Source organism: Pleurodeles waltl, chromosome 2_1 (genome assembly GCF_031143425.1).
Source record: "Pleurodeles waltl isolate 20211129_DDA chromosome 2_1, aPleWal1.hap1.20221129, whole genome shotgun sequence".
Lineage (NCBI taxonomy): Eukaryota > Metazoa > Chordata > Amphibia > Caudata > Salamandridae > Pleurodeles > Pleurodeles waltl.
Window position 1 is genome coordinate 199,800,908 of NC_090438.1, and position 27,863 is coordinate 199,828,770.

Below are 27,863 nucleotides of genomic sequence, written 5' to 3' on the forward strand. Positions count from 1 at the left end.
CTGTTCCTCAGCCTGTGTTAGATAGATGGCCCAACTGCTGGTTTTGTCTTTGAAGAGTGCCTTCAGAGCCCCTCTCAGGCTGTCGGCATTTGCCTTGCAAACACTCTGATGGAACTTTATCATGTCCATTTTGCACATTATGTCCATTCTTAATATTTCTAGTTCCAGGCGTATCCCTGCATGCCTAGTTAGTCTGGGGATCTTAAATACCCTTTTATAGGCTCTCCTCTGGCAATTCTCCAATGGAGCTGTCAGTCTGCCAGGGAATGCAAGATGACCATAAGTAATTGCAGGTAGCAATTTCACCTTTAACACTCTCCCTATTGCCTCTGATGTTGGGGCCTTAAGCCGTTGATGGAGTTTTGCTGATGCATAAGAGATTTTCTCTGCTTTGGATGTCAATGCCACTACCTGATGTGATATTCTCCCCATGTTTGTTAACCAAAGTCCAAGGTAGTGATATTTATCTTCCATCTCTATGCTTAGTGGTCCAAGTTTCCAGGTCTTTTGATGTTTTTTTACCTGGCGGCCAAAGACCAGGACCTTGGATTTTGTTGCATTTGCTTTTAAGGCATTTCTTTCATTGTAGCTGTGCAGTATATCTAAACCCCTTTTTAGTACTATCTGGGTTTGGGCGAGCAAGACCAAATCATACACATATTGGATTATGGGGAGAACAGTTTGTCCCAGTCTCGGCGGGATCGTATTTCCTCTAAGCAACTCCGCACCCAGATCCACTGTGTATAAATTAAAAAGGGTGGGGGCAATAACACAGCCCTGCTTTAAACCTTTGTTGGTGAGGATCTTTCTGGTTACATGTGTGTTTCTAATTTTTATGTGCCCCAAGTGTCGGAATATAGTGCCATTATTGATGCAAGTAGTTTCCTTGGTATCCCCCAGGTCATCAATTTCTTCCAAAGGATATGGCGCACCACCCCATTAAAGGCCGCACTATAGTCAATAAAACATGCAAAAAGCGTCTCAGATGATGGTTTCAATGCATTTTGACCTAGATATGAAAGTGCGAGGACATTATCTAAGGAAGAAGAACTAGGTCTGAAGCCGGCTTGGTATGTCAGTATGATATCATGTGCTGATATCCAGCTTTTGAGCTCTTGAAGCAAGACCCTTGCGTAAGCTTTGCCATCTACATCTAGTATGGCTATCAACCTATAATTTTCAGGTAGGGTAGTACCCCCTTTTTTGTAAATGGGTTGAAGGATTGAACCTTTCCAGGCCTCTGGGACCACAGAGTAGTGTAGACAGTCTTTAAAAAGAGCAGTCAGAGCTTGATCGTCTCTGAATATGCTCCCCGGAAGACATTGGGGCTGGGAGCCCCATCTCGCCTCATGTTACCAAGCACCATGCTTGCTTCCATGCTTCATATTTTATTTTGCAAACTGCACTCCAATTAATTAATTTTGTTAATGGCCATAAGCCAGCAATAAGTTGATGGCTGCTAGCTTTATAGTTTTATAACTTCCAGTTCTAGTAATCACCTTGTGGCTTGAGCATCTACACACCAATGCTGGGCTTAAGAAAATGTCATCTATTGTGGAAATATTTCTAAATGTTGGATCATATTCTTTAAGAAAGTGTCTAAGACTGATCTTGCAGGGTCTCGACAGTGCCCTGTTTCCTTACCAAGTTGGCGAATGTTATAGACTCCTGCAATCACATATTCGTTATCGGGATGTTCATATAAAAACTCCTTCAGCAAGGGCAAAATTGATTTAACCATCATCTGTTTCTTTCCTTGAAAGGGGTAAATATATAAGTTTACAAATGTTACTGGGATTTCTTTTTTTACAAAAGGCTTGGCCATGAATGGTTATCACTTGCATGTTACTTGTTGATTCCTCCCAAGTTACTAGTTTGACAAATAAGTCTAACTTTACGTAAATTGCAAGTCCTCCAATATGTCTTCCAAACAAGTTTTTTTTGTGGGCTGGCAACTGAATTGCTGTGAAACCCTGTATAGACAGTGGCTCTGCCGACATGTTTCTTGGAAGCACATGATATCTACATCATTTACAAAGCTCTAAATACTGAAGCTGGCTATAAGGGATGCCAAACCAGCCACATTCCAACTAATTATTTTGATCGTTTTGTATTGAGATTTTGAGGGAGGACATTTGCAATTAAATATACGTTTTCCCTTTGGTAGTCAGAGCTGTGGGGAGCCATGCCTATCCTTACCGTGATCATCATTTATCCCATCAGATTGAAACTCTCCTGTGTTCCTTGTCAGATGTATGGTTATTTTTTCCTCTACCATCAGTGGTTTTATAACCGGATTTCCTCTCAAAGAACTACATTTTTTCCTATCCAGGTGTGTTGTTTGGTTTCCGGTAGCTAAGACTCGGGGATACCGTTCAATTATTTTTCAGCAGCCCTTCGTATTCAAAGATTCTTATGATGTTACTTAGTTCAGACCATATTGTCAGTGTGGATTCGTTCTGACTAATCCATGTGTAGGTGTTAAAATTCACAATACACATGGAGAGAGTATGCGGGAGAAGGGGAAAATTTAGGGGGAACAAAACCGTACTCAGCTCCCTATATAACCAAAAACACACAAATGGAGTACGGGGTTCTTCTTTATGCTTCGAGAGATAGACAACAAGGGTACCAATTGTGCCCTTGGTTCCTCGTGGTCCTCTGTTAGAGGAAGGGGGCCAGTGTGAGATGGGGGAGTAGTGGAAAAAGAGAAAAAGGGGGGAATTTCCTTTACGGACTAGGTGGTCTCACACACTATATAGTGTCATGCTTCATCATTTGACCACCTAGCCCCACCCAGGTAGGACAGTACCACCTGGGCGGACTCGACCTCACTGTTAAAAGAACAGGAGGGAGTGCTTAAATCAATTCTAGGTCTGGAAAGATCGGGATCCAGCTAATCTAGGGAATAAAAACACCTAAACAGATACCTGTGTAGAATTTAATGATAGGGTCTGTTTGGTGTGGTTAAAAGCGTAGATTGGGACACCTCTGTGAGAGCAAGGACTCACAGGGTCACCTATCTAAAGAGTGATAGCCAACATGTTTCTGCCGTCAGTGGTGAGCCTAGGAAGGTCTCGGGGCATTCATCAGGGCAACGGATCCCTAAGACTCAAGGTAGGAGTATAAGAAAACACTGTCCGGTTGGAAACAGGTCTAAAAAGTAAAGGAGGCGGCCTACCTTACCAAGGGAATACCTGGAGGTGGCCCTATCCCTAGTGGCTATTGGCCTCTGGTGTCCAGGAGGGGACGGCATAGGCGCACAGCGAGTGCCCCCTTTGATGCATGTCTGACAATAAGGGGACACTCCCCCTCCTGGACACCACAGTTAGTAAGTCTTCCGATGTGAGATTTTCAAATAGTAATATCTGATGTAATAATAGTAGAATATTTGATCTATTAACCTCTTAGCTGCTGGGCCTACCCCCCCCGTGCTGAGCCCTTTTTTGGCTATTTTTGGCTATTGGGGTGCCCAGAGTGCTTCATCCTGTTAAGGACAGACGGAGTGGATGCTGTTCTCCACTGGTTCTGGAGGGGGACTGGTGCCCAGAGTGCATCACTCACCCCGTGACGGTCCCAGTTGCGTCACTGCCCCTGCCGCTCATGGGCTAGCGGGGCTTGAGTTGGCGGTCTTTGCCCTGTTCAGCTGTGCTTGCCCTGTTCAGTGGTGCTTGCCATGGCGGTCTTTGCCCTGTTCAGCGGTGCTTGAGTTTGCAGTTTCTGACCTGTTCAGCGGTGCTTGCCCTGTTCAGCGGTGCTTGCCATGGCAGTCTTTGCCCTGTTCAGCGGTGCTTGAGTTTGCAGTTTCTGACTTGTTCAGCGGTGCTTGCCCTGTTCAGCGGTGCTTGAGTTTGCAGTTTCTGACCTGTTCAACGGTGCTTGCCCTGTTCAGCGGTGCTTGAGTTTGCAGTTTCAGACCTGTTCAGCGGTGCTTGGCATGGCGGTCCTTTCCCTGTTCAGCGGTGCTTGAGTTTGCAGTTTCTGACCTGTTCAGCGGTGCTTGCCCTGTTCAGCGGAGCTTGCCATGGCGGTCCTTCATTGCCCAGCTGGGCTGGGGCTGGCGGTCCTTCGTTGGGCAGCTGGGCTGTGGCTGGCGGGGCCCTCCTGGGCAGCTGGGCTGTGGCTGGTGGTGGCCTCCTGGCCAGTGACTCTGGCGGTGGCCTCCTGGCCAGTGACGATCGGGCTGGCCTCCTGGGCACTGACTCTGGCGGTAGCCTCCTGGCCAGTGACGATCGGGCTGCCCTCCTGGGCAGTGACTCTGGCGGTGGCCTCCTGGCCAGTGACGATTGGGCTGGCGGTGGCCTCCTGGGCAGCGGGGATGATGGCGGTCTTCTCCGCCGTGCTGCTCCTCCCAGACTTTGGCAATTTCTTCTGCCCCTTCCCCACCTTGGGAGGAGTCACAGCTGAGTCGACACTCCCCCCGGGACCCTTGTGAGCGGCTTTGCTGGCTGGAGTCTTCCCCCTCTCCCGCCGGGCACTGTCCAACGTCTGGTGCTTCACAGGGGGGGGGGACTGGCTGTGCTGTGGCTCTGTGCCACACTGGCTGGCCTGGTGCCCGGTGCACTCCACATACCTGTAACAACAGGCACCACTGGTCCCGGAGATTTTTTGGCTGAGGTGCTAGTACGGGACCTATGAGTTGGGGGGGGTGGGAAAGAGGTCAAGCTTGGTCAGGAAAAGTTTCTTAGGAACACTGGGACGGGTAGCTGGAGGGGGTTTGGGAGTGGAGGAAGAGGTAGTGGTTGTAGGAGGTGTATGTTTGGTGACTTTGGGTGAAGGTGCATGCGCTGGAGGCTGTCGTGAGGTGGATGGCTGTTGGGTGGGTGTGTGCCTGCATTTGTGTATCTTGGGAGGGGGCGTCACAGACACACTGGGAGAGGACACAGGGGACGTGTAAATGGGAGTGGGGGTGGTGACTGCACGTGAGCGGGGTGTGGTGGTGGGTGTGCTGGTGCGGGACGTAGTGGCTGTAGTGGTAGTGCATGCAGGTGAGAGTGTAGATGAGACTGGGAGACGAGGAGGAGGGGGACACAATGGAGGCAGTGGGTGTTGGTGTGGCTGTATGTGTGTGATGCTTGCGTGAGTGCCTGTGGAATGTGTGGTGCTTATGTTTGCCTGAGCTTCCCTTGTGTGTTGACGTATGTGCATGCTGGTCTGATGGTGTGCTTGTGATAGGTTGGGGTACAGGGGATTGGGTCTGGGTGGAGGAAGTTGGAGGGGGGAGGCTAGAGACAGGGACAATGACTGCCATCAGTGCTGATGCCAGAGTTTGCAGGGTTCGATGAAGGGCAGCCTGACCAGAATGAATGCCCTCCAGGAATGCATTTGTGTGTTGCAATTCCCTTACTACACCCTGGACGGCATTCAAAATGGTAGACTGCCCAACAGTGAGTGACCTGAGGAGGTCAATGGCCTCCTCACTGAGGGCAGCAGAGGTGACAGGGGCAGGTGCTGAGGTGACTGGGGCGAAGGTGATGCCCACCCTCCTAGGTGAGCAGGCACGGGGCAAAGGCTGAGGAGCTGCTGGGAGGGCGGTGCTGGTAGGGGGTGGCGGCTGTACCTGTAGAAGTGGGGGGGCACAGATTTTGCCGCCACCACAAGGGAGCTCCCATCGGAGGACGAGTCCATGTCGCTGGTTGCAGATCCTGTGACCGCCGTGAAGCTCCCCTCGCCCTCCGTCCCACTGGTGTATTCCGAGTCCGTGGTGTGGCCCTCCATGGCCATGTAGGATTCAGCTCCCTCGTGCTATGGTGCCACTGTACCTCCGTCTGATGATGCTGATGCACACAAGAACAGGGAGACCACAAAAGGGGGGGGTGGGAACGACAGAAGAAAGACAGGTTGAGTGCATGGCTTACCGCTACCGTTGGCGGACAATACAGACACAGCAGCCCCCTGCACTACGCCGCGCTGTTGGGCTCTACAGATGCAATTCCTGGGATATGTCCTACATGGCTATGGTCGACATCTGCACACATAGATGACACAGGGGCATGTATACCTGTACTTGGCACTCTACAGAGGTGGGGTGGGGTGCCACATGGCCTGCATTACGGAGGGGCCTAGCCTACGGAACTCGCCCTGGCCTAGGGAAACCCACAGCCCTCCTCCCCCACCCAGACACCTTCACTGCGCGCAAAGTCCGCTGAATGATGTACTCACCCCCTTGTGTCTGCTGTGATGCCCTCAAGCGCCCATCCAGCTCAGGGTAGGCCACCGCCAGAATCCGGAACATCAGGGGGGTCATGTTTCGACGGGCACCCCTCCCACGTTGGGAGGCCATCCCCAGCTGAGCCTCTGCCATCTTCTTGCTCCAGTGGCGAATGTCCTCCCATATTTTCCGGCAGTGGGTGCTCCGTCTGTGGTGGACCCCCAGGGTCCGGACGTCCTTGGCGATGGCACGCCAAATATCCTTCTTCTGGTGGGCGCTGACCTACATGAAATGCACAGGGGAAGAAGAGAAGTCATTACCAACTGCACCGTCGAAGTGAGTGGCCCACATCCCTAGCCTTGCCATGTGGCACATGCATTCACAGTCCTTCATGCACGCAGAACTGTGCCCTCTTCCTTCTTACAACCAGCCCTCTCCACACAGGCATAGCCCATACAACGTGCTCCCTGTGTACTTACCTGTTGGTCTGGAGGACCGTAGAGTAGCGTGTACTGGGGAGGACCCCGTCCACAAGCTTCTCCAACTCCTCTGCAATGAGGGCAGGGGTACTTTCCCCAGGCGCACAAGCCATTGTCTCTTCCAGACCGAGGTCACAGCAGCACTTGCAGTGTAGGTCCTCTCCTGTTGAAAATCAGGTATCGAGTGATTGAACAGCTAGAAAATGGCGGTCACATCCGCGGTGGTGCGTAGCATCACCCCCGGCGTACATCGTCATTGGCTTCTGGGACCCATAGGGTCCAATGTTAACCAATGCAGCATTGCGCCGTGGTCCTCGACCGCCTACCACGACGGTGTAGAACGCCAGCGCAGTTACCTCACATTCCATTGTCCCACTTTAGAGGTCAGGCAGCCGCCATTTCAGGGGCCCACATGGCCTGATTAAACAACTGCGTCACACAGACCTAGGCCTTGTCGCACAACACAAATACAGGCCATATTCTGTGTATGAATGGTGTTCTGTGTAGACTGTGGGTACATACCTCTGAGTTGTTTGACTCTGTGGTCGCTGTTGTCCTTCCTAGGCACCGTCTGCTGGGACATGTGAGGAGATGGCGGAATCCTCCAGTTTACCGACCGCTAGTGGACCTGTTGACAATGGAGGAGCGACATTTGATCATCACCTACAGGTTTGACCGTGCCACAATCCAGGAACTGTGTACCCAGTTGGAGCCAGACCTGATGTCAGCAGTCCGCCATCCCACAGGGATCCCCCCTCAAGTGCAGGTGCTATCAGTGCTCCATTTCCTTGCAAGTGGGTAATTTCAAACAACAGTGGCCATGGCATCAGGGATGTCCCAGCCTATGTTTTCCAACGTGTTGTCCAGAGTGTTGTCTGCCCTGCTGAAACACATGCGGAGCTACATCGTTTTCCCTCACGTGGAGTATTTGCCTACAGTTAAAAGTGACTTCTATGCCATTGGACATATCCCCAACATCATAGGTGCCGTTGATGGGACCCATGTAGCTCGGGTCCCCCCCCACAGGAGTGAACAGGTGTACAGGAACCGGAAGAGTTATCATTCCATGAATGTACAGATGGTATGTTTGGCAGACCAGTACATCTCCCAGGTAAATGCTATGTTCCCTGGCTCTGTGCATGACGCCTACATCCTGCGGAATAGCAGCATCCCTTATGTGATGGGTCAACTCCAGAGGCACCGGGTGTGGCTATTAGGGGACTCTGGTTACCCCAACCTGTCATGGCTACTGACCCCAGTGAGGAATCCCAGGACCAGGGCAGAGGAACGCTACAATGAGGCCCATGGGTGGACTAGGAGGGTGATCGAACGCACCTTCGCCTCCTGAAGGCCAGGTTCAGGTGCCTCCATATGACAGGTGGTTCCCTATTCTACTCACCAAGGAAGGTGTGCCAGATCATCGTGGCCTGCTGTATGCTTCACAATTTGGCTTTGCGACGCCAGGTGCCTTTTCTGCAGGAGGATGGTCCAGATGACGGTGTTGTGGCAGCTGTGGAGCCTGTGGACAGTGATGAGGAGGAAGCAGAGGAAGAAGACATTGACAACAGGGACTCAGTTATTCAGCAATATTTCCAGTGACACACAGGTGAGAACACATTCCTGCCTACTACAAGTACTTTTACACTTCTACCTCTATCCTGTCTGTCGATTTCAACCAGTATATGGTAACTGAGTTGTACATTTCCATTACGGTTTCACAGGTGTGGTTTCCAACGTGTGTTATCTGCTTAGATTCCTCATGGACTTGAGATGTGTGACATAGATATGTTGACATTACATTTGAGAACGCATTTTGTCACTGTCATTGCTAATACACATTTACAAAATCACAGACTGACTCCAGATTGTTTTGTGCTTCAAGGGTGTTTATTGCAATGCTCAATATTGGAGGGGGGTTGTAAAATGGTGAGGGGTGATGGTGGAGGAATGTCCATGGCAGAGTCCAGTCTATTAGTCTCACTGGTGCATTGCCCATATGGGCATAGGAAGTGGAGCTGGGGCAGTTCCAATATGGACAGGGTTACAAAGTGGGACAGTAGGATGACAATCAGGGTGGTCTCATTTCTTGGCGGGGGTCTTGACATCGTGCTCTGTCTTGTTCCTGGATCTCAGGGACCGTTTGCGGGGTGGTTCTCCATCTGCAGGGGGTGGTTTACTGGTGTGGTGGTCCTGTGGCGGTGCCTCCTGTCCACTAGCGCCGGCAGAGGTGGTGGGCAGTTCTTCGTCCATGCTAGTGTCAGGGGCCCCTTGGAGTGCCACAGTGTCCCTCCTGGTGTTAAGTATCTCCTTCAGCACCCCTACGATGGTTCCCAGGGCGGTGCTGATGGTTCTGAGTTCCTCCCTGAACCCCAAATACTGTTCCTCCTGCAGCCGCTGGGTCTCCTGAAACTTGGCCAGTACCGTTGCCATAGTCTCCTGGGAGTAGTGGTATGCTCCCATGATGGCGGAGAGGGCCTCGTGGAGAGTGGGTTCCCTAGGCCTGTCCGCCCCCTGTCGCACAGCAGCCCTCCCAGTTCCCCTGTGTTCCTGGGCCTCTGCCCCCTGGACCGTGTGCCCACTACCACTGCCCCCAGGTCCCTGTTGTTGTTGGGGTGGTGGTTTATCCTGGGTTCCCTGTAGTGGTGGACACACAGCTGATTGACGTGTCCTGGGTACGCAGGTATGGGCCCGCTGGGTGGGTGCTGTGCTGGTGTTACCAGAGGGTGGAAGGTCTGTGGTGGCCTGTGACTGGGTGTGGGGAACCGACTGTCCCGAGGCCCACGATGGTTCGGGCTGGTCATCTGGATCCAGTTGGACAGAGCTGCTGTCATCACTGTGGGCCTCTTCTGTAGGTGGGGTGGAGATGTCTGGACCCTCCACCCCCCACCCCCGAGTCCTTCCCCGACACCCCCCTGCCACCTCCCAAAGGTGGCAGGACCCCCCTCCCCACCCGACCCCGACATCACTATACAGACGCGCATGCAGACACCACCAGCACACACACCCGCACACACACAAACAAACATGCCAACAGACACACACAGTCATACACACACACCCACATTCAGACATACACGCACACATCCATACAGGCATACATACAGGCAGACACACACACATTTCCAAACACACTACACCCCGTGCATGCATACACGCACTCACACACCCCCTCTTCATACTCACATGCACACCCCCATGCACGCACACAACACTCCCCCAACCCCCTCCCCTAACGGACGATCAACTTACCTGGTCCGTTGATCCACCGGGAGGGGACGGGATCCATGGGGGCTGCTCCGCCGCCAGCACCCAGTCAACAGAACACCGCCATGCTGAATCATGAAACGTGATTCGGTGGGCGGTGTTCTGTTGACGGCGTGGTGGAGCAACCTCCACTTCCCCGCCGACTGCCAGTATGGCTGCTGGCAGTTCTCCGTCCGGAAAAGGACAGAGGGCTGCCAGCAGTCATAATTCACCGTGCTGGCGGTCTTCAGCATGGTGGTCCCTCGGCGGTCTTGTGAAAAGACCGCCGAGGTTGAAATGACCCCCTGTATGTTTAATGCCCTAATGTACTCCTGATCGAGCTCAGAGTGATGTGTGATCAAAGGTTGACATCTTTTTTCTCTACTCCAGGCCTTCTCCTGACCCATCCCTAATCCTCCTGTGGATGTAATTATTTTTTGTGTATCTTTGTATTCTTGCTGGCCTCTATTTTGCTTTCCTTGATTCAGTGTTATGCTACTTGCCCCCTGTGTCCCGCGAGGTTCTATCGCCTTTGCCCTATAGGGTTCAAGTGTAGTATCTTCAGGCGCCAAGTGCCGATCAGTGGCGTGCATCTGATTTCCTCCGTTACATTTTTGTTTTAAAATTGAGCCACCATCATTTGCTTGTGGCTTATCGTTTGGCACTCTTTCTAGATTGCCTTCTGCAATGCTCCTCATTCCCTCCAAGCCAGGTTGATAGATCCCAGATTTTGTCTTAGGGATGGCCCTGTAAAGCATTTCCACACCCCTCTTGTGCTCTTGATCCTTCGCAGGCTCTGACTCACCGGCCTGCGACTGCCCCTTTGTTATTGTTGGGTTGTCTATTCCATTAATCCGGCCTACTGCTATGGGGGTGCTTAGCCAGATTTTAAAGTGGTGCCTTCCTTCCCAAAGCTGAAGTTGCAAGTGGCAAGTTGAAAGTTATGATCTTCTTTGCTGGCCGGAACATCCTTATTGTTAGTAATTTGAGATTTAAGCTTGTTTGTTGTTGGCGGTCTGGTCTTCCCCATTTGAGCAAGTGTCAGTTGAGGGAGCAGACACCGATCTCTGCTTAAAGATTGGGTAAGGCTCCAACAGAAATGGGATATTGCTGGAGTCGTTAGACGTTTTTCCAGTATGTCTCTGTCTGTTATTATTTTGTATGACTTTGAGTGTTTTTTTCAGTCTCTTCTTCTGTCTTCTTGTTAATTGTGGCTGTTGATTGTTCCCAGTATCAAACTTACACAGTGATTCAAGGCTATCACCGGAATTGGCTCTTCTGGGCTATTTTTAACCACAATAATATTGGGAGAGAGTGGGAGCACCCCGAAAGGAAGCTCATTTCTTGATTCACTCTCATTGCTTTCCACCTCCTCAGCTGTAAATGTGAGTGTGGAGGACCTCCTTTACTAATTACTTTGAGGGGTGCTATATCTAGCTTCTTGCCTCCAGGCGATGTACTGCCAGTTATTGTATTGGTTTCCCCACTGGTTTGCAGTGTTGAATAAGGCTAGTTAGCAGCTCTGGCAGTATAGATAATTTGTCTATAATTGCTTCCATATGGCCCCATCCACTCCATTACCAGGAGTGCATCGGTGGTCCCACCTATCTGTCTTCCTGATTAGTGAGTTCAGTTTATTATGTAACAGAAGTACATTCTGGGCCAGCATGTGTGTTAATTGAAATGAATCTCCATCTTATGAGACTGCCATGTGAGAGCCTTAACTGCAGCTAGAAGTTAATTGTTAATAGTATTTATGTTGCAGTCAGCACTACCCACTCCCTCCCACCCTTCATTGGGTGAGTTTTCTTCTCCTATGTCCTCTCCATGGTCTCCCCTGAGCTCATCCTTTCGGCCTTGTTCTTCTAGGCTTGTTTCTTGCAGTATTGAGCCTTACTGGGCTATTGCACCATGACAGTCCTGCAAGACCCCCGTGGCCCCTGTGGGGAGGGGTGGAATGGGTCCAGCTGTTGTCAAGGAACTCTTGTACGTGCAATTCCACTGATTGGAAAAATACTGTTGGATGCATCTCTGCTGATGGTTCTTATTATGCATGCTCATACTTTCTCCTGGTGCAGTGTCCGCCAGCTCTATCATCTTCCCAGTAGTTGAAGCATCCAGGCTGCTGTCTATGCTAGTAGCACAGCTGGCATTGTTTTGCGCTTCCTCTATTTGCATTGTCTTAATTGCTGGGTCAAAAGCCAGTTCCGGCGAGGCAGCAGCAGCCCATGAGCCTTGATTATCCTTGGATATAGTGGATTCAATAGTTTCCCCTGCGATACCAAAACCACTCCTTACTCTTGTTAAATAGTTGTGTATGTATGTTTTAGTAACATTTGGGACCTTTCGCTTCGGGCCCATCTTTGAGACCTTCTGGTGCTCCTGGCCCTTAGATTTTTTTATCCAAGGTCAGCTCATTGACATATCCAACACAACTATTCAGGTCTGTGGGATCTGTAGGTTCTGTATATTCTGGGGGCTCTGTCGCACGTGCCATCAGACTCATGGGGCTTGCAGGGCCTGCTGGACTTGTGGGACTCGTATGACACCAATCATTTTTGATTCCTGTTTAGACATTTTTGATTTGCTATGCAGCCCCAGCACCTTGAATCCTGATTCAGTCGGGTCTGTTACCTTAGACTGCTTCCTTGGTTTATTAATTTCCCTGCGTGCAGAGAAAATTCTGTGTACCAGCTTCCAGTTTTCACCAAATATTTTGCAGTCCCTTTGTTCCTTCTGTCTCTTATGATTTGCCTGTTTTGCCTGTGGCCTTTGCACCCTTTGTGACTTAAGGGGCTCAGAGTACTTGGAGGAATCCGAACAGACAATGATCTAGGTGGTATTATTGTTGCCACTGTTGTGAGTGGTTGTGAGATTGTTATTTTGTTGAACCGCTCCAACCCCAGCTCTGACTCCTTTCCTTGCAGTTGAACCCAGTCTAAGGATGTCATATAACAATTTGCAGCTCCGATTTTTGTGTTTTATTGTGTTTTTTTTTCTGTCTCGCAACGTGTATCACATGACTTCTGATTCTCCGATTTTCCAAGTTTCTAGATTTTACAAGGACTTGCAGTAATTTTATGAGCTTTTTATAGATTTGTGCATACTCAATGACCACTTCGTAGATTAGTTAGTAGCTGAGTGCAAATGCTAATTGAATGTGGCAGTATCCGACAATGTCCGAAAATGCTGAGCGCATCCACACCCCCTGCCACTTGCTGCTCTTGCTCTCCTTCACATCACAGAAATTTAGGCCAGGGGGGGCACAAGCACGCCTATCCCATGCTTATTCCACACTTCCGAAGCTGCTCTGCTCTGTTGGAAAGGCAGTGTCTGTGGCTGTGGCAGTGCTCTTAATGAAAAGCAATATATAAACCAGCACCAGCACTGCTCCAATACAAGATATAGGTCACAGAATGCGGGGTGCAGAGTGCAGCACTTTGTTATGCCATATTGGTCTACTGCTAACAAGTAGTCGAGTAATCAAGTGGTAATCTGGGTATGGCTGATGAGGATGCAATGAAGATAGCAGCAATACCGTATCGGTGTGACAAGGGTGACAGAGAGGTCGGGCCTGGCTCATTTGGCCTTTCTCAGTTTATTTGTATGTTTGTTGCTTATTGCCTTCAGGAGAGCAGGTGCAAAAGCAAAGTCGGAGCTGTGTGGGGGGTACTGTCAAATCAGAGTGACTGCAGGGAGATTAGAGGCAGAGAGAGCGGAGCACATCCAATACACAGGAAATGAGCCACACTGCACCGACAACCAAGCACAGAGCTCACCTGGGCTGGAGCTCACTGCCGTCCCAGTGTCCAGCTGTCCCACTGACTCGCTGCCCAACTTCCATGACCCTCCCCGACCTCAGAGTGTGGGGGTACTTGAGGCACTCAAACGCTGCCTCAGACGCCATCACCACTCCACCCCCGCTCTCTGCTCACTACCGTACACCCCTGTACACTCTGCCCACGCCCCTCCTACTCAGCACTTCTGCACCTGGCTCCGCCTCCGCACTGTATACAGTATATCCTCACCAGTCCCTTCCGCAGCACGCTCCTGGGCACTGCCCAGGCCTCCTCTGCATACACAATGCTGATCTGGTGGTATGATTAATGAGAGTGACTGCCAGCATGAGCCCGAAATCCCAACGCCTCACTGCACAGTTAATCCAAATGGGGTGTCATTGCATTGTATTATGTTTGGTATGATAAGTATTTCATGTTCTGTTGTCCAATGTCAGCCTGATATGGATTGTACATTTGTCTCATGTGTGGAGGCTTGAGTTTTGTTCGCCAGACATGAGGTTGTTATTTTGTGCTAACGTCCTTTGCATTTGACTGTGCATGTGTCCATTTTGCTATGCGTACTTTGCAGCTATGTCATCTAGATGTATGGCTCATGCTGTTGCAGTTTTATTTGCTTTCTTGATTTTCACTACCACATTATGCAGATAGGCATGTCACTTGGCTCTTCTATTGTTTGTCCCTGAGATACCTGAAGGGCCATTTCCTGTACAAATGTTGTTTTAGGGACATGTGCAAAGTGTAATGTGTCCCAGGGCAGCATCCTTCCTTGAGTGCTCCTGATTCCCCCATTCCAATTGCGCAGGTATTGTTTACATGGTGAACTTTGGATATTTGTCTCTCAAACTATTGTGCATCCCATTCTCCTTCCTTGTGTTACAATGTGGGTGATGTGTTGGGCCTATGCAGGGCTGTTTCATGGGAGGGGTATTAGTGTTCCATGACACATCCATACATATGTGTCTTTACTTTGATGACAGTCCATGGCATGTGTACAATGTGAGGGTGTCAGTTGTATTGGTAGATGTGATATTGATGTGTTGTTGCTGTTGTGTGACACATTGTTGTGTACACTTCGCAGGCCCTGCGCCTAAGATGGTCAGACGTGTGTTTTTGTGTGGTGTGTCAGAATTTGCCCAAAGGGGGCACTTAATTGGCTGTGATTGTGTCCTTCTTTGTGAATGAAGCCAACTATGTACACAATTACACATGTACTTGGTGCCCGTAGCATGGGTGCCATATCATGTGGACGACGGCGCAACAATCTGTTTTCAAGGTTAATGACGCAGATAGGTGTGTATACTTACCATTGGTTGTGTCCTCTGTGGCGTGGATTTTGGGCATCTTCGATGAGCAGCAGCAGGATGTGTGTGATGGGCTTCATGGCGGCAGAAGACGTGTAATGCTGCCTGCAGGTGAGTTGCTTCCTTTATGCTCTCTGTTTCCACCAGCTTGGACATGGTGGTTGGACTGCCAAGGTCATGTGGACGATGTGCAACATTATAATGTGTTCGGCAGAAACTCTGGCTCCGCCAGCCTGTTTGTCCTGCCTTGTCATTGCAGTGGTCTGCACTGCCTGCCAGTGCTGGCAGGACCACGTGGTCTTTGCTCCATAAGCCCACCATGATCGTAATACAGTGGTCCTAATGCCAAGCCAATGGCGGTCGGACTCCCACCATAGCTGTACACGGGCTGCCAAACCCGTAATCAGGCCTTTAGACTGCAAGATGCCAAAGCACCAGTTGAGGAAAAATACTAATCGCCACGATAGGAGAAGCACTGTTTTTGTGGGAAGATAATTAATAAATGAGTATATTGCAAGTCATGTTTGATACTTGGCCAAGGAAACAATTGCAATTAATTTAAAACCTAGAATACTCCATAGGATTGTTAACGTGTATTGCTATGAATTTTTGAAAATTTTGCAAATTAACGTATGTTTTGCTAGTTTATGGCAACTTAGCCCTATGCAGCCATTTTTACTGTGACATCTCAGTCTAACACATTATCAGAGCTTATGTTTATTCTGTGCCATAATAAAGACTTGAAATCTCACTGAAGAAATAAACTGTAGGAACTGTGTAAGCAGAATGTACATATTCAAGGACGAGAAAAACTGCCCCAGACTATACAATTTACTGTGTACTCATGTGCTGAGTCCAGGTGCATAGAACACCCGAACCACATGTAGTTGAATCATGAGAATATCTTCGTATGTATTTTGTTGCAACTTTTGCTTCCTGCTTGATTCCTAGAGGTTATAAGCCTGAGAATTGTATACTAATTAAAGGGATGTGTAAAGTCTTTGTCTAAAATATCATGAAAGAGCGCAGTTTCTTCATGAAATGAAGAGACCCGTTCCCCATTCTGAGGAGAGAAATCTATTCTAGATTTATATTCGAACCTTACCAAGCCATGTGCTTATTGAAGTAATGATTACTGATGATAGCATTGATGGTCGAGGTTTCTGTAGATATATTTGAATTTATTGAGTAAAGCTTTAAACCAATTCCCTTGTCTTTCCTCCCTAAGAAAAATGCTTTGCTCTTGCCTGCTGTGCTCAGCTAACTAAACAAGCATTTCCAATGCAATGGGTCTTGCATTTCTCCAAGTTAGAGCTATTAGCAGTTCTAAACTCCCAACCGGACGTTTCTTGCCTCATTAAATGGAAAAAGAGTGCAATCTCGTTGCTACAGTTCACTCATAGTGAAACCTATTGGCAAAAGTGCAATTATCTACATAACCGGCAAAAGTGCAATTAACTATGTAACAGGGTCGATGTCATACAAAGCGCTCGACTTCTGCCAAGCGAGATCGCGCTGCGAAAAGAGAGAAAAAGTAGTCCACAAACCGGACAGAAAACTGCGAGCCTCATATGTTTTCAGTACTTGGTCACTGCGCTCGAGGAGGGCTAACCACCGGAAAAGGCATGACGTATGCATGTCTTCCACTAATGAAGTGACATGGACGGGGCTCTGAACCCTTTTCTAACTACTACAGCGTCTCGCAAGATATACGCATGCGCAAGCGCATGCTAACGCAGGCTCAACCCTAAAAAAGGTGATCACGATCACCTGCCATTCCAAAAGGCACGCAGCTGCTCCCACTAACAGGAAGAGGCAGCCCTTAGGTAGCCACAACAAACAATGTCCTTCCAGCCAGAGCTGCCATCTATGGAGCTGGGAAACTGAGTTTGAGCCTCGGCGTTGGTTCAACATACTGTGATTGTGGGCAAATCACTTAATCTTCCGGTACCTGCAAAAATGGACGTATCCTTGTATAAAGTAATCGAAAGCTTACCAATAATACATCAATAAACCAGTATGGGTTTTATGTATCCCTTTAGACACAGTGAAATGAGCTGTATGTACACTTCATAAATATGTCTGCCTGCTCTGATATGACAACCGTATGTGTCCGTACAGTCTTGGAAAGATGTTTCTCATATGTGTATCGCACATGCTGTCTAAGGCTCAGGCCACTTCTTCACCTAAGGAAATAAAAGCGTTTACTATGTATGTACGTGTATGTGTGTGTAAGAAGGATCTATAGCATACAGATAAATACATGCATATCCCAAGCCCTATTGAGATCTACAGTTATTTTACTAATTGTCAGTTGTGGTTCCAAAACATGCGAATTGTGATCCCTGCTAATTCACTTGACCAAAATGTGTGATCCTTGGACAATCGTGGGAGCAGTTACTTACAAAGGTAACTTTGCTGTACTGAAATACAGTTGGCGTATTCAGAGCCTTTGCAGAGTTTATAAAAAATAAAAAAAGACAGGATGCATATATATGTTCCTCTCATTCCGTGTTATACTTCGGATCTACTGCATTTTGAAAAACCTGATTAAATTAAATGTGAACCACTGGGCTCTGTTGCTCTTACATGCATCTGTCTTATTCAAGAAGAGTCGCAAAATCATTTTGTTACTCGCTGTAACACTGTCGCACATTTACATACACTAATGCTAATAATTCTGCTGGAAGAAAATATTGTGCCTTCATTATTAATAATCTATGCATATATACACAGTATTGGCTTGGCTGTCCCATAAAACAAGTAAAGAACAACATGAGCAGAGGTGGCATTGGGGAGTTCAGGGACAGAGTGGGTCTGTAGATGGGACACATACATTTGGGGTTCAAAGTGCGAGCGTCCTGCGATTGTCTTCAGGTGGTGTTTTCAGAGAAGCTGCTAGAATAGAGAAGTTTACCACTAGGCGACGCTGCCTGCATGGGATCACTTTTTTTTTTTTTCAAATATATTTTTATTAACTGTTTGCTGTTTTACATATGTAGGTCTATTTACAGTAACATTTTGTCCTTATTGTACATTTCTACTAACTGAGACGCATCTCTGTTCTGCTTTGCTTGCAATGTGTTTCACAATTACCTGTTCATTTCAGTAATATTATATTATTTATACATCATTGTTTCCAGCTCTTAATCAATCCGTTTTTATGGTGTCAGTTCTTTCAGTGCCCCTTGTTACTTTTTATATTTGTGACCTAATAACAGACTTAACTCCTCTACAAACTGTAAATAAACTTATTGGCTTATGTGGGTGGATCTGCTTAATTTCTAAAAGGGAGGGCTGTCAGGGCGTTTCATGTTATGTATGAGTGGCCTATATTCCGTTCCCCTCCTCCTCTATTTTTTTAGTTATTGTGTCCTGTCCCCCCGCACTCTCCCTCCCCACGTCTGGGCTGGCGGGGCGCCTGGTGTTCCTCCCGTCATGGTTTCAGGAACCTTCCCCTACCAGCATATCTGTTGGCCATTTCAGATAGTTCATCCCACCCCCTCAGGTGCTATCGGTCTCTTCGTTAGGTCGTCCCAGTTTGTCACTAGGTTTTCCCACTCCGAGGCGATGGGGGTCTGGTGAACTCCCCTGGCCTCCTCAGCCTTAAGGACCTGCAGCTCAGCTCTGGACCATCTTGTGACATCGCCTCTCCATTCTGTCAGAGAGGGGGGTGCGGGAGACTTCCATCCCTTCGTAATCAGTCTTTTATAGAGGGCTAGGGACAGGTCAAGGAAACGACCCCCAACCCTGCTACATTTGACGCCGGCTCTAAGGCCCAATAGACACATGGCGGGGGTTGGCCGGAGCTCCGTCCCGAACAGCTCCGTGAGGGTTGCCATCATCGCGTTCCAACCCCTCTGGAGTGTCGTGCATCCCCACATCATATGATCAAAGTCGGGCTCACCGTCCCCACATCTGGGTCATGTCCTGGGCACCCCCCCATATATGCGGTGCAGCCGTTGAGGAGTAAGGTATGTTCCGTGTAGGTAGTTGTATTGGATATATCTCAGCCTCATGTTGCGTGAGATCATCCTAGGATAAGCTAGTGCCCTGGTCCACTCTGACTCGGACAGATCCCGCCTAATTGTCTTCACCCATTTTTCTCTTAGGGATTGCAGGGGGTCCACAGCTGCCTCTATTTGGGCCCTGTATATTTTTGCAATCAAGTGAGGTTCCTCTCCTGCTATCAACAAGAGGTGCAACACCCCGTGAATAGTGGGTTCCGCGTTGATCGTGTCCCAATGATCCTTCAGGGTGTGCACCAGCCTCCTGAAGAGTAAAAATTGTCCTTGCGGCACTCCCCACCCTGCTACATCAGCGAAGCTACTTAGCACCCCCTCCCTGAATAGCCCCCCCACTGTCACTATCCCTGCTCTCGTCCATGGTCCCAATCCCAGCCCCCCTCGCTCCCCCGCACCCGGGTCCAGAGCGACGGCCGCCAGTGGCAGAGCGGGAGAGTACGGTGGCCCCACCCCAGTCCTCCTCTCGCACTGTTTCCAGCATTTCATCGCCACATTGCACATTATGTTGTCTCTTATGGGGGCAATCTTCCTGCCCGCCATATTTGCTGCTATCCGAGCTGTGTCTATTTCACCGTGTGCGGTAGCCAGGTCCAGCCGTCCCCTACCCGCTAGCCAGCCGGCCACCCATTGTAACTGGGATGCCAGGTAATAAGCCTCGAAGTCAGGGGCACCCAGACCCCCCAGATGTGTCGGTCTGCAGATGGTCGAGAGCGCCGTTCTCCTGCGACCATCATCCCATATCAGCTCTCTGAGCAGGGCGTTCAACTCTCGGAACCATGCAGAGGGGACCTGTAGTGGTAAGTTAGCAAAGTAGTAGAGGAGGCGTGGAAGCATGATCATTTTTGAGAGCGCCACTCTGGCCATGATTGTTAGTTTCATTGATCTCCAGAACCCCACCGAGGAGCGCAGGGACCTGGGTGTCCTACCAAGATTACCGTCCCTAAGGTCGCTCAATTTGTGAAATATTTGTATGCCCAGGTATCTGAAGGTCCGCGGGGCACAGTTTACATCAGCTGGGCACGCATCGGGGCTCGCGCTGTCTAACATCACGGGGAACACATATGTTTTCCTCAGATTAAGTCGGAGTCCAGATAGGCCCCCGAAGTCTTCCAATATCCCCAGTGCCCACGTGAGTCCTCTTGTCCCGTCCCTCAGGTAGAGAAGTTTATCATCTGCATACAGAGAAACAATATGCTCAGTCGGACCCCAAACGATTCCCTTGCCCATGCCTTCACACCGCAGCTGCGACGCCAGGGGCTCAATTGCCAGGGCAAACAGTAGTGGGGATAAGGGGCAGCCCTGCCTAGTTCCCCTGTATACTGGGTATGCACTGGAGATCGTCCTTCCGGTCTTAAATCTTGCTAGTGGGGATAAGTACAACAAGTCCACCCATTTCACCCACTCCTCCCCCAGCCCCATTTTAAGCATCACAGTCCTTAAATAGTCCCACCTGATAGAGTCGAAGGCCTTCTCGAAGTCCACCGCGAGTAAGACCCCCGCTGACGGCCTCAGGTCCCTGGGCATGTGCAAAATCGTAAAGACCCGTCTCAGGTTCAGGGAGGTACTACGGCCGGGGACAAAGCCGTTCTGGCCAGCGTGCACTAACTTGGTCATAAGGGGGAGTAGCCGAGCAGCCATGATCTTGCTAAGAATTTTGAAGTCGCTGTTTAGCATTGATAAAGGCCTAAAGTCCGTCACCGAAGCTTCCCTGTCTTTTGTCTTGGGGAGCAGCACCACCAAAGCCTCCCGCAGTGTGCGCGGTAGCTCTCCATATTGCAGTGCCTCCGCGTACATCCCTGTCAGTTGGGGAGCCAGCAGCGACTTGTATTTTTTATAAAAATCCATGGGGAGACCGTCTGTTCCTGGGGTCTTTCCAGGTGCTAACTGCGCTATTGCTTCGTTTACTTCCTCCACTGATACTGGTCCCCCCAGGCTGTCTCTCTCCTCTGCACTCAGTGTTGGTAGTGGAGTTTGCTGTAAGTACCTATCAAAGGACTCCGTCTGCAGTTCGCTGGGTTTCCCGTACAACTGCGTATAGTATTCCCTGAATGCGTCATTTATGGGGCCCGGCCTGAGCCTGCGAGATCCCTCCCCATCTATCACACATGTGATAGGCTCACCCTGCCCCAATGGGTGGACCAGCCATGCCAGCAGTCTCCCCGATCTGCCCTCCTCCGCCTGCAGGGATGCTAAGTATTTTTGCCTATCGTGGCACCGGAGCTGCTCTTCAATGCGGGAGTGCTCCCTGCGGGCACGGTTATATTCTTCATTCTCCTGAGCTGTCTTCCCCTGTCCCAACTCCCCCTCATGCATATCCTTCTCCAGGGCGTTCAGTTCCTTTTCAAGTGTGCGCCTCACCCCCACCGACCGCCCCAAACAGAAGCCCCTCGTCACCACTTTGAGTGCCTCCCACTCCAAGGCCCTGGAGGGGGTGGACCCATTGTTCGTCTCAATATATTCTGCCAGGTGACCGTGTAGGGCCTCTCTGTACGCCTGGTCCTCAAGTGCTGAGGGAGACAGTCTCCATGACGGTATGGGGGGTCTATCCTCCGACACCCTCATCGTTATTAGCAAAGGATTGTGGTCAGACAAGGTGCGGGCTAAATATTCTGAGCGTGTCATATTATTTATCAGGCCTGCAGTGCAGACTACTCTGTCAATTCTAGTGTGCACCCGGTGGAGACCCGAGTAGTAAGAGTAATCTCTAGCAGTTGGGTGATGCACTCGTCAGACGTCCGACAACCCCCACGTGTCCAACCACTCGCTCAACCTTTTGGCTGTTTTAATTGTCGCTGCCCCCTGTAGAGGCGGGGTGGACCTGTCAATATTTGTGTCTAGCACTGCGTTAATATCCCCCCCTACTATCAGTTCTCCGGCGCATTGGCGTGTGAGGTGTCTCGACAGGCTCGACATGAAGGGTACCTGGTCTTGGTTGGGGGCATAAATGCAGCTTAAGACTATCGGTATACCATGTAGCCTCCCTTCTAATATCACGAATCTTCCCTCTCGGTCTATGTTGGAAGAGGTCATTGTGAAGGGGACCCCCGATCTGATCCATACTAATGCACCTCTTGCGTAGGCTGAGTATTCCGATGCAAACACCTGCCCCCTCCCCCTGCGTCTTAGCTTCTCTCCCTCCCCAGGCGCCAAGTGAGTTTCCTGCAGTAATGCCACCTGTACACCCCTTCTCTTTAAATAGGAGAGTATTTTGTGCCTTTTAGCTGGTGTGCCCATCCCCCTAACGTTCCAGGTCAAGAGATTGTAATCCGCCATTTCATAATATCAGTCTGGTGACATTGTCCCCGGTTCTCCCAAGCCTCGGAGTTGTTTTTCCACATATTCATGTCTTTGCCACAATCTAATTCCGCCACCCACTTTGCCATATTAACTTGTAACTGTGTGTCCCAACTCCCGATCCCCAGGGCAGCTCTTAACCTGTAGGTTGCCCAGAAAACTGTGCAACAGTGCAACTTGTTCAACCTCTATCAGCAGTACTCGCCATTTTGTTAGATAGGCGAGGTTCTGGTCCGGGGGGTGGCCAAGTCCGGAGGGGCCGCTATTTCACATGACATGCCCTGTCTCCGGTGCCTTCCGCAGGCCCAGGCTAGCCAAGTTCGTCAGCCGTTTGTGGGGTCACCTTCGGGGCTCGGGCTGAATGTTCCAGGTCTCCCGCAGAGGACACCAGCGTGTCGTCCGTTTCATCCCCAGAACCTTCCTGGGGGGATGCCTCACCACCCATGCGTGCTGCTTCTTCCAGTGCTTCCTTCCTGCCTTTCTCTTTCTGTGTTTGCGTAGGCGCCAGTCGTCTACGGTCTCTGGACTTCCTTCCCTTCAGAGCTCGGCGAGCCCTGCCCCCAATCGGGCCCTCTCCTGTGGAACCTCCCGCCTGGGAGCTATGTGACTCCAGCCATTCCCACGCCTCCTCAGGGGATTGGAGGAACGTTGTCTTTCCTTCCAGCATCACTCTTAATCTGGCTGGGTAGAGTAGCGAGTACTGGATTCCTTCCTCCCTTAGGGCTCTCTTGACTGTCAGAAACGAAGTTCGCTTATTTTGTACCTCCAGGGTGAAGTCCGGGAATAGTGTCACCTCCCCGTTTGCGACTTTAAATGGGCCCGATTCCCTGGCCCTCTGCAGGAGGGTGTCCCTGTCTCTGTAATGTAAGAGTTTAGCTATCACGGCCCGGGGCGGCCTACCCAGAGCAAGGGGTCTCGCCGGTACCCGGTGCGCCCGCTCCAGCGTGTAGAAAGGAGTTAGGCGCCCGGGCGCCACTGTCATACTGAACCACTTCTCCAGAAATTCAACAATGTTCGCCCCCTCGGCCCCCTCCGGGAGGCCCACCACACGTACATTGTTCCTTCTGTTCCTCCCCTCCGTATCTTCAGCTCTCTTTTCGAGGCGCGTCACTCTGTCAACCAGGGAGGTCACTTCAGCCGCCAGGTCTTTCTGTTTTGGTGCAATGTCCGCCAATGCGGTTTCTGTCTCTTTGACTCTGTCTACCAGTTTATGGTGGTCCGCTCTCAGTAGGCTCACCTCAACCGCGACCTGGCTGATCTCCCGCGGCAACGTTGTTTTTGTGTCCTCAATCGCCCCGAGTATTTTATCTAAAGTATCCTGGACTTTGACCTGCGTGTGGCCCTGTGGGTCCGGTTCCCCGCTCTCAGCCAGAGCCGCAGTGTCCATGGTTCTGTTCTTGTGGCGGTTCTTGGGGGACATCAGACCAGTGGCGGGCCTCGCCCCAGGGGCCCCGGCAGCGGCCACAGCGGTTTCTATAGTTCCTCTCCGAGACGTCACTCCCCATTCACCATAGGCCTCACCCCCGTTCCCGGTTGGTCCTCAGCGGGATCCCAGCATCCCATCAGGACCCACTGTTTTCGGGCCGTGGCGCCAGGGGCTCCGCGCTGACACTCTCTGTTTAGCCGCTAGCCTCTTCAGCTCCGGGCCCTTTAGTCCATCGTAGGCTCACATCTGTCACTCTTCTACAAGGCTCCGATTTGCCTCCCACTTGCTTCCCATGTTGCACCAAAGACACTTCTGTGCCCAGTCCTGCTCGTTTAGGGGTCTCCGGCACTCCAAGGCGCCCGGGGGAGTCCGCAATTCCATCTACTGGGCATTCCACCCACCGCTCACCCCCAGGGCGCGATCCGCCACTCACCAGCTCCACCAATTGATCCTTTTGCCTCGCTGGCTTGATCCTGTCAGCTGGATCCTCCTGTCCCGGACTCCAAGTCAGCACCCAGGGGTCTCGGGTCGGCGCAGTCCGGGGCCGCCCTGCTCCGGCACCCAACTCAAGCGGACCACCTGTCCTGCTACAATCTCGCCAGTGTCTACAGGGGTTTACACCAGGGCCCGTTGTCCTCTGTTCACTCCGCTTCTTCGGTGTGTGTCAGGGCCCAGAGCCCCACCTCAAGTCAAGCGGCCTCGCGGCTTGCCCCCGGGTCACCCCGTCACCTCGGCGTCGCTTTGCTCCGTCACTCTCTCTCTCACGGCCTTGCTCCATCCCCGATCCTTTCTGGGGCCTCGCCCGAGTCCTAGAATAGCGCCACTTCGCCGCCCAACAGAGCGCGTCTTCAGTTGGGCCACCGGGCCCCAACCGGCATCTCCGCCGCAGCAGGAAGACTCCTCCGGCGTCCCCCGCTATTCTCAGGCCCCCGAGCCGCCTCGGCCCGCAGCCCAGCGCGAGGCCACAACCTCGATCGCGGGCCGGCCCCCGTATTCTCCAGGGGCCGCCCGCCTCCAGGGGCGCCGCCTCGCCACACCCGACTGGGCGCAACCTCACCTGGGCTCCCAGGCCCCCTCCGGCACCTCTGCCGCCGTTGGAGGACTTGCCCAGAGTCCCCCGTCGCTCCGAGCCGTCCGCCCTCACGCCGCTTCGGATCGCGGCCCCACGCAAGGCCGCGGCTTCGGCCGCGTGCTCAGGCCTCCAGCCCCCAATCTCTCCGACGGGCCGACTCCGGCACTCTCCGGGGCCGCCACGGGGGCCCACCCACGCTCGGCCCCGCCCCACAGCCTGGACCTCGATCGGCCCGGAGAAGGTGCGCTTCCGAATGCTCTCTCGCCGGCCCCTCCGGAGCGAGATATTCAGGCGTGCGCCATCTCCGGGTCCTTGGCCACGCCCCCCAATGCCTGCATGGGATCACCATCGCATAGACAGGGTTATCGGCTTCTGTTGTAAAATCCCAACCGGATTTTTCTTGCCTCATTAAATGGAAAAAAAAGAGCACGATCGCGCTGCTACAGTTAACTGGTAGTGAAACCTACTGGCAAAAGTGCAATTATCTAACCGGCAAAAGTTCAATTAACTATGTAACAGGGTCGATGTCATGCAAAGCCCTCGACTTCTGCCAAGCGAGATCACATTGAGAGAAAAAGTAGTCCACAAACCGGATGGGAAACAGCAAGCCTCGCATGTTTTCAGTACTTGGTCGCTGCGCTCGAGGAGGGCTAACCACCGGAAAAGGCATGACGTATGCGTGCCTTCCACTAATGAAAGCAAGCAGATTTTAACAGGCAAGCCCACAAAACAATGAAAGACAACTGACGTGACGTGAACGGGGCTCCGAGCCCTTTTCTAACTCCTAAAGCATCTTGCAAGCGAAACAAAGCTTGACCCTAAAAAGACAGATCCAGGGGGGAACACCAAAGTCCCTTAGGAAACTACACCCCTCCCAATCCGGTGCACCACAGCAATTAAATACGTATGTGGATTTGTGCGCTGACAGGTTCAATGATTAAAAATCCAACAACATGTACCAATATCTAGAGTATAGCTACACAAGCGAGCGGGTCCAAAAACACACTTAAAAGCCACAAAATGAAGGTGCTCTTTTTTACAGCCTGCTTTAAGAGGACTGTATTTACATATGGTGCCCTTGTATTTAGGGACAAAATATGCATAGAGTTAGAAAGGGCAATTTCTAAAGCCCTTTGATACATCTTCTGTTACCGAGTTCTGGCTCAGCTCAACTCAGGCTAGAATTTTTCTTAAACAGTTTTCCTACATCATCGACATGTTATTTTCAGTTGCGGCCGGCAGCTTTAGGAGGGAGGGGGGCGGGCGGGATACACACACACACACACACAAACACACACACACACTCATTCTTTCACACACAGATACGCACGCACGCACATCCATTACCAACACTCATACTATTCAAACATGCACGCACGCACCAACCATTCATTTTAAAAGATCGCACACACTCATTCTTTCACGCACGCACGCACGCACGCACGCACGCACATCCATTAACAACACTCATAACACTCAAACATGCATGCGCGCACCAAACATTCAATTTAAAACATCACACACACACACACTTACCTTCAGCGTCCAGGTCCCAGGAGGGTTGGGACTGCTGCCTTCCCTCATTGGCTGACCTGAGGTCAGCCAATGAGGGAAGGCAGCAGTCCCAGCCTCGTCACAGAGTGGGGTGGGGTCAGTGAGACTGCTGACCCCACCCCACTCTGTGACGAAGTGTCACTGATTGACACTCGCCCTGGGCACTTCAGGGCTTAAACCTGAAGCGCCCAGGGAGAGTGTCAATTGGTGACGCTTTCCTCATCACCCAGGGGAGGGCCTCGAGGCACCTTTGCTGAGCCGAGGAGGTTATGCCCATAGGAGCTGTGACCTTCTCAGCCCAGCAAAGTTCAGCTCAGGCAGCCAGGAGTTTGCACAAATCGCGCATGTCTGCTCCTGGCTGCCTGAGCTGAACATGGAGAGTGTCTGTCAGGCTGACCTTTGTTCAGCCTGACAGACACTCTTCATGAGGGGCAAAAGGTGGGGGGGGTGGCCCCTCCGCCCTAAAGGATGGGCCGCCACTGGTTATTTGTTCGCTACTGCCACCATCTTAGAGGAACCAATCAGTGCATAATTTGTAAATTCAGAGGTGCTGGTGCTGAAAGCCCTTCTCTTAAACACAGGCTGCTGTAATTAAATCTGCCAGCACTGACTACTGAGGCAGGGTAATCCTGAAGCAATCTCGAGCCTCTTCAATCCATTTATGGCCACCCCTGCACCTTCCTACTTTCTCCCTATATGAAGCTTTTTAGTTTTTCCTTCTTCCCTCTTTCACATATGTGTCTTTTGCTCGCAGCAAATGCTTGAGGCATAAGAATAAGCCCCGGCCCTCACAAATAAGTTCCTGTGTTCAGCACCGGAAACAACAAGCACAAATTAAGCACTGGAACCAATGAAGGGCTCACTTAAAAATGCTGTTATGGAAAGAACTTGTCCGAAAAACCGCTGGTGGTTCTTCTAGCTGGTCACCTAATGGAGGTAGAATTTTAGCCCGAATTTACTTTATGAAAGACTGGAACAACACTCTTCTATATAAAGGCCTAAAAAAAAAAATGTGAAAAATGTAAACTCATTTTCTTTGGGGACAATCAGGCGAGAGTTAGCCCATTCAAAAGTATTTCCTTTCTATTAGAGACATATACAGTGTTAAAACCACAAAGATCCCGCCAGGTTTGGTTTAAAATCAGTGTAAGTTCTAAATTTCGAGGTTTCGATTCCGGCTTCTGCACATTGCAGATAGATAGATAAAATTCGCTAAATGTAGGTGCTGTACGCTGTGAAGTGGCAAACCAGAATCTGTTTCTCACCATATCTGCATACATCATCGATTTTAGGAGCCCAGAAAAGTTTATTGAGACGTATTTTTCGGGGACTACAGGCCAACACGATAAAGTAAACCTTGGACAACTGAGTCGAAGGTACAGAAAAACAACTCATAAGCTGTTTAACAAAATTCATTTTTAAAACGTTTCAAGTTTTAGAAAGTGCTTCTTCCCTTTCCTAATATAACTCTCTGTGCAACCCTCAGGAAGGTAGAGGTATGGTGGCATGTGACAACTT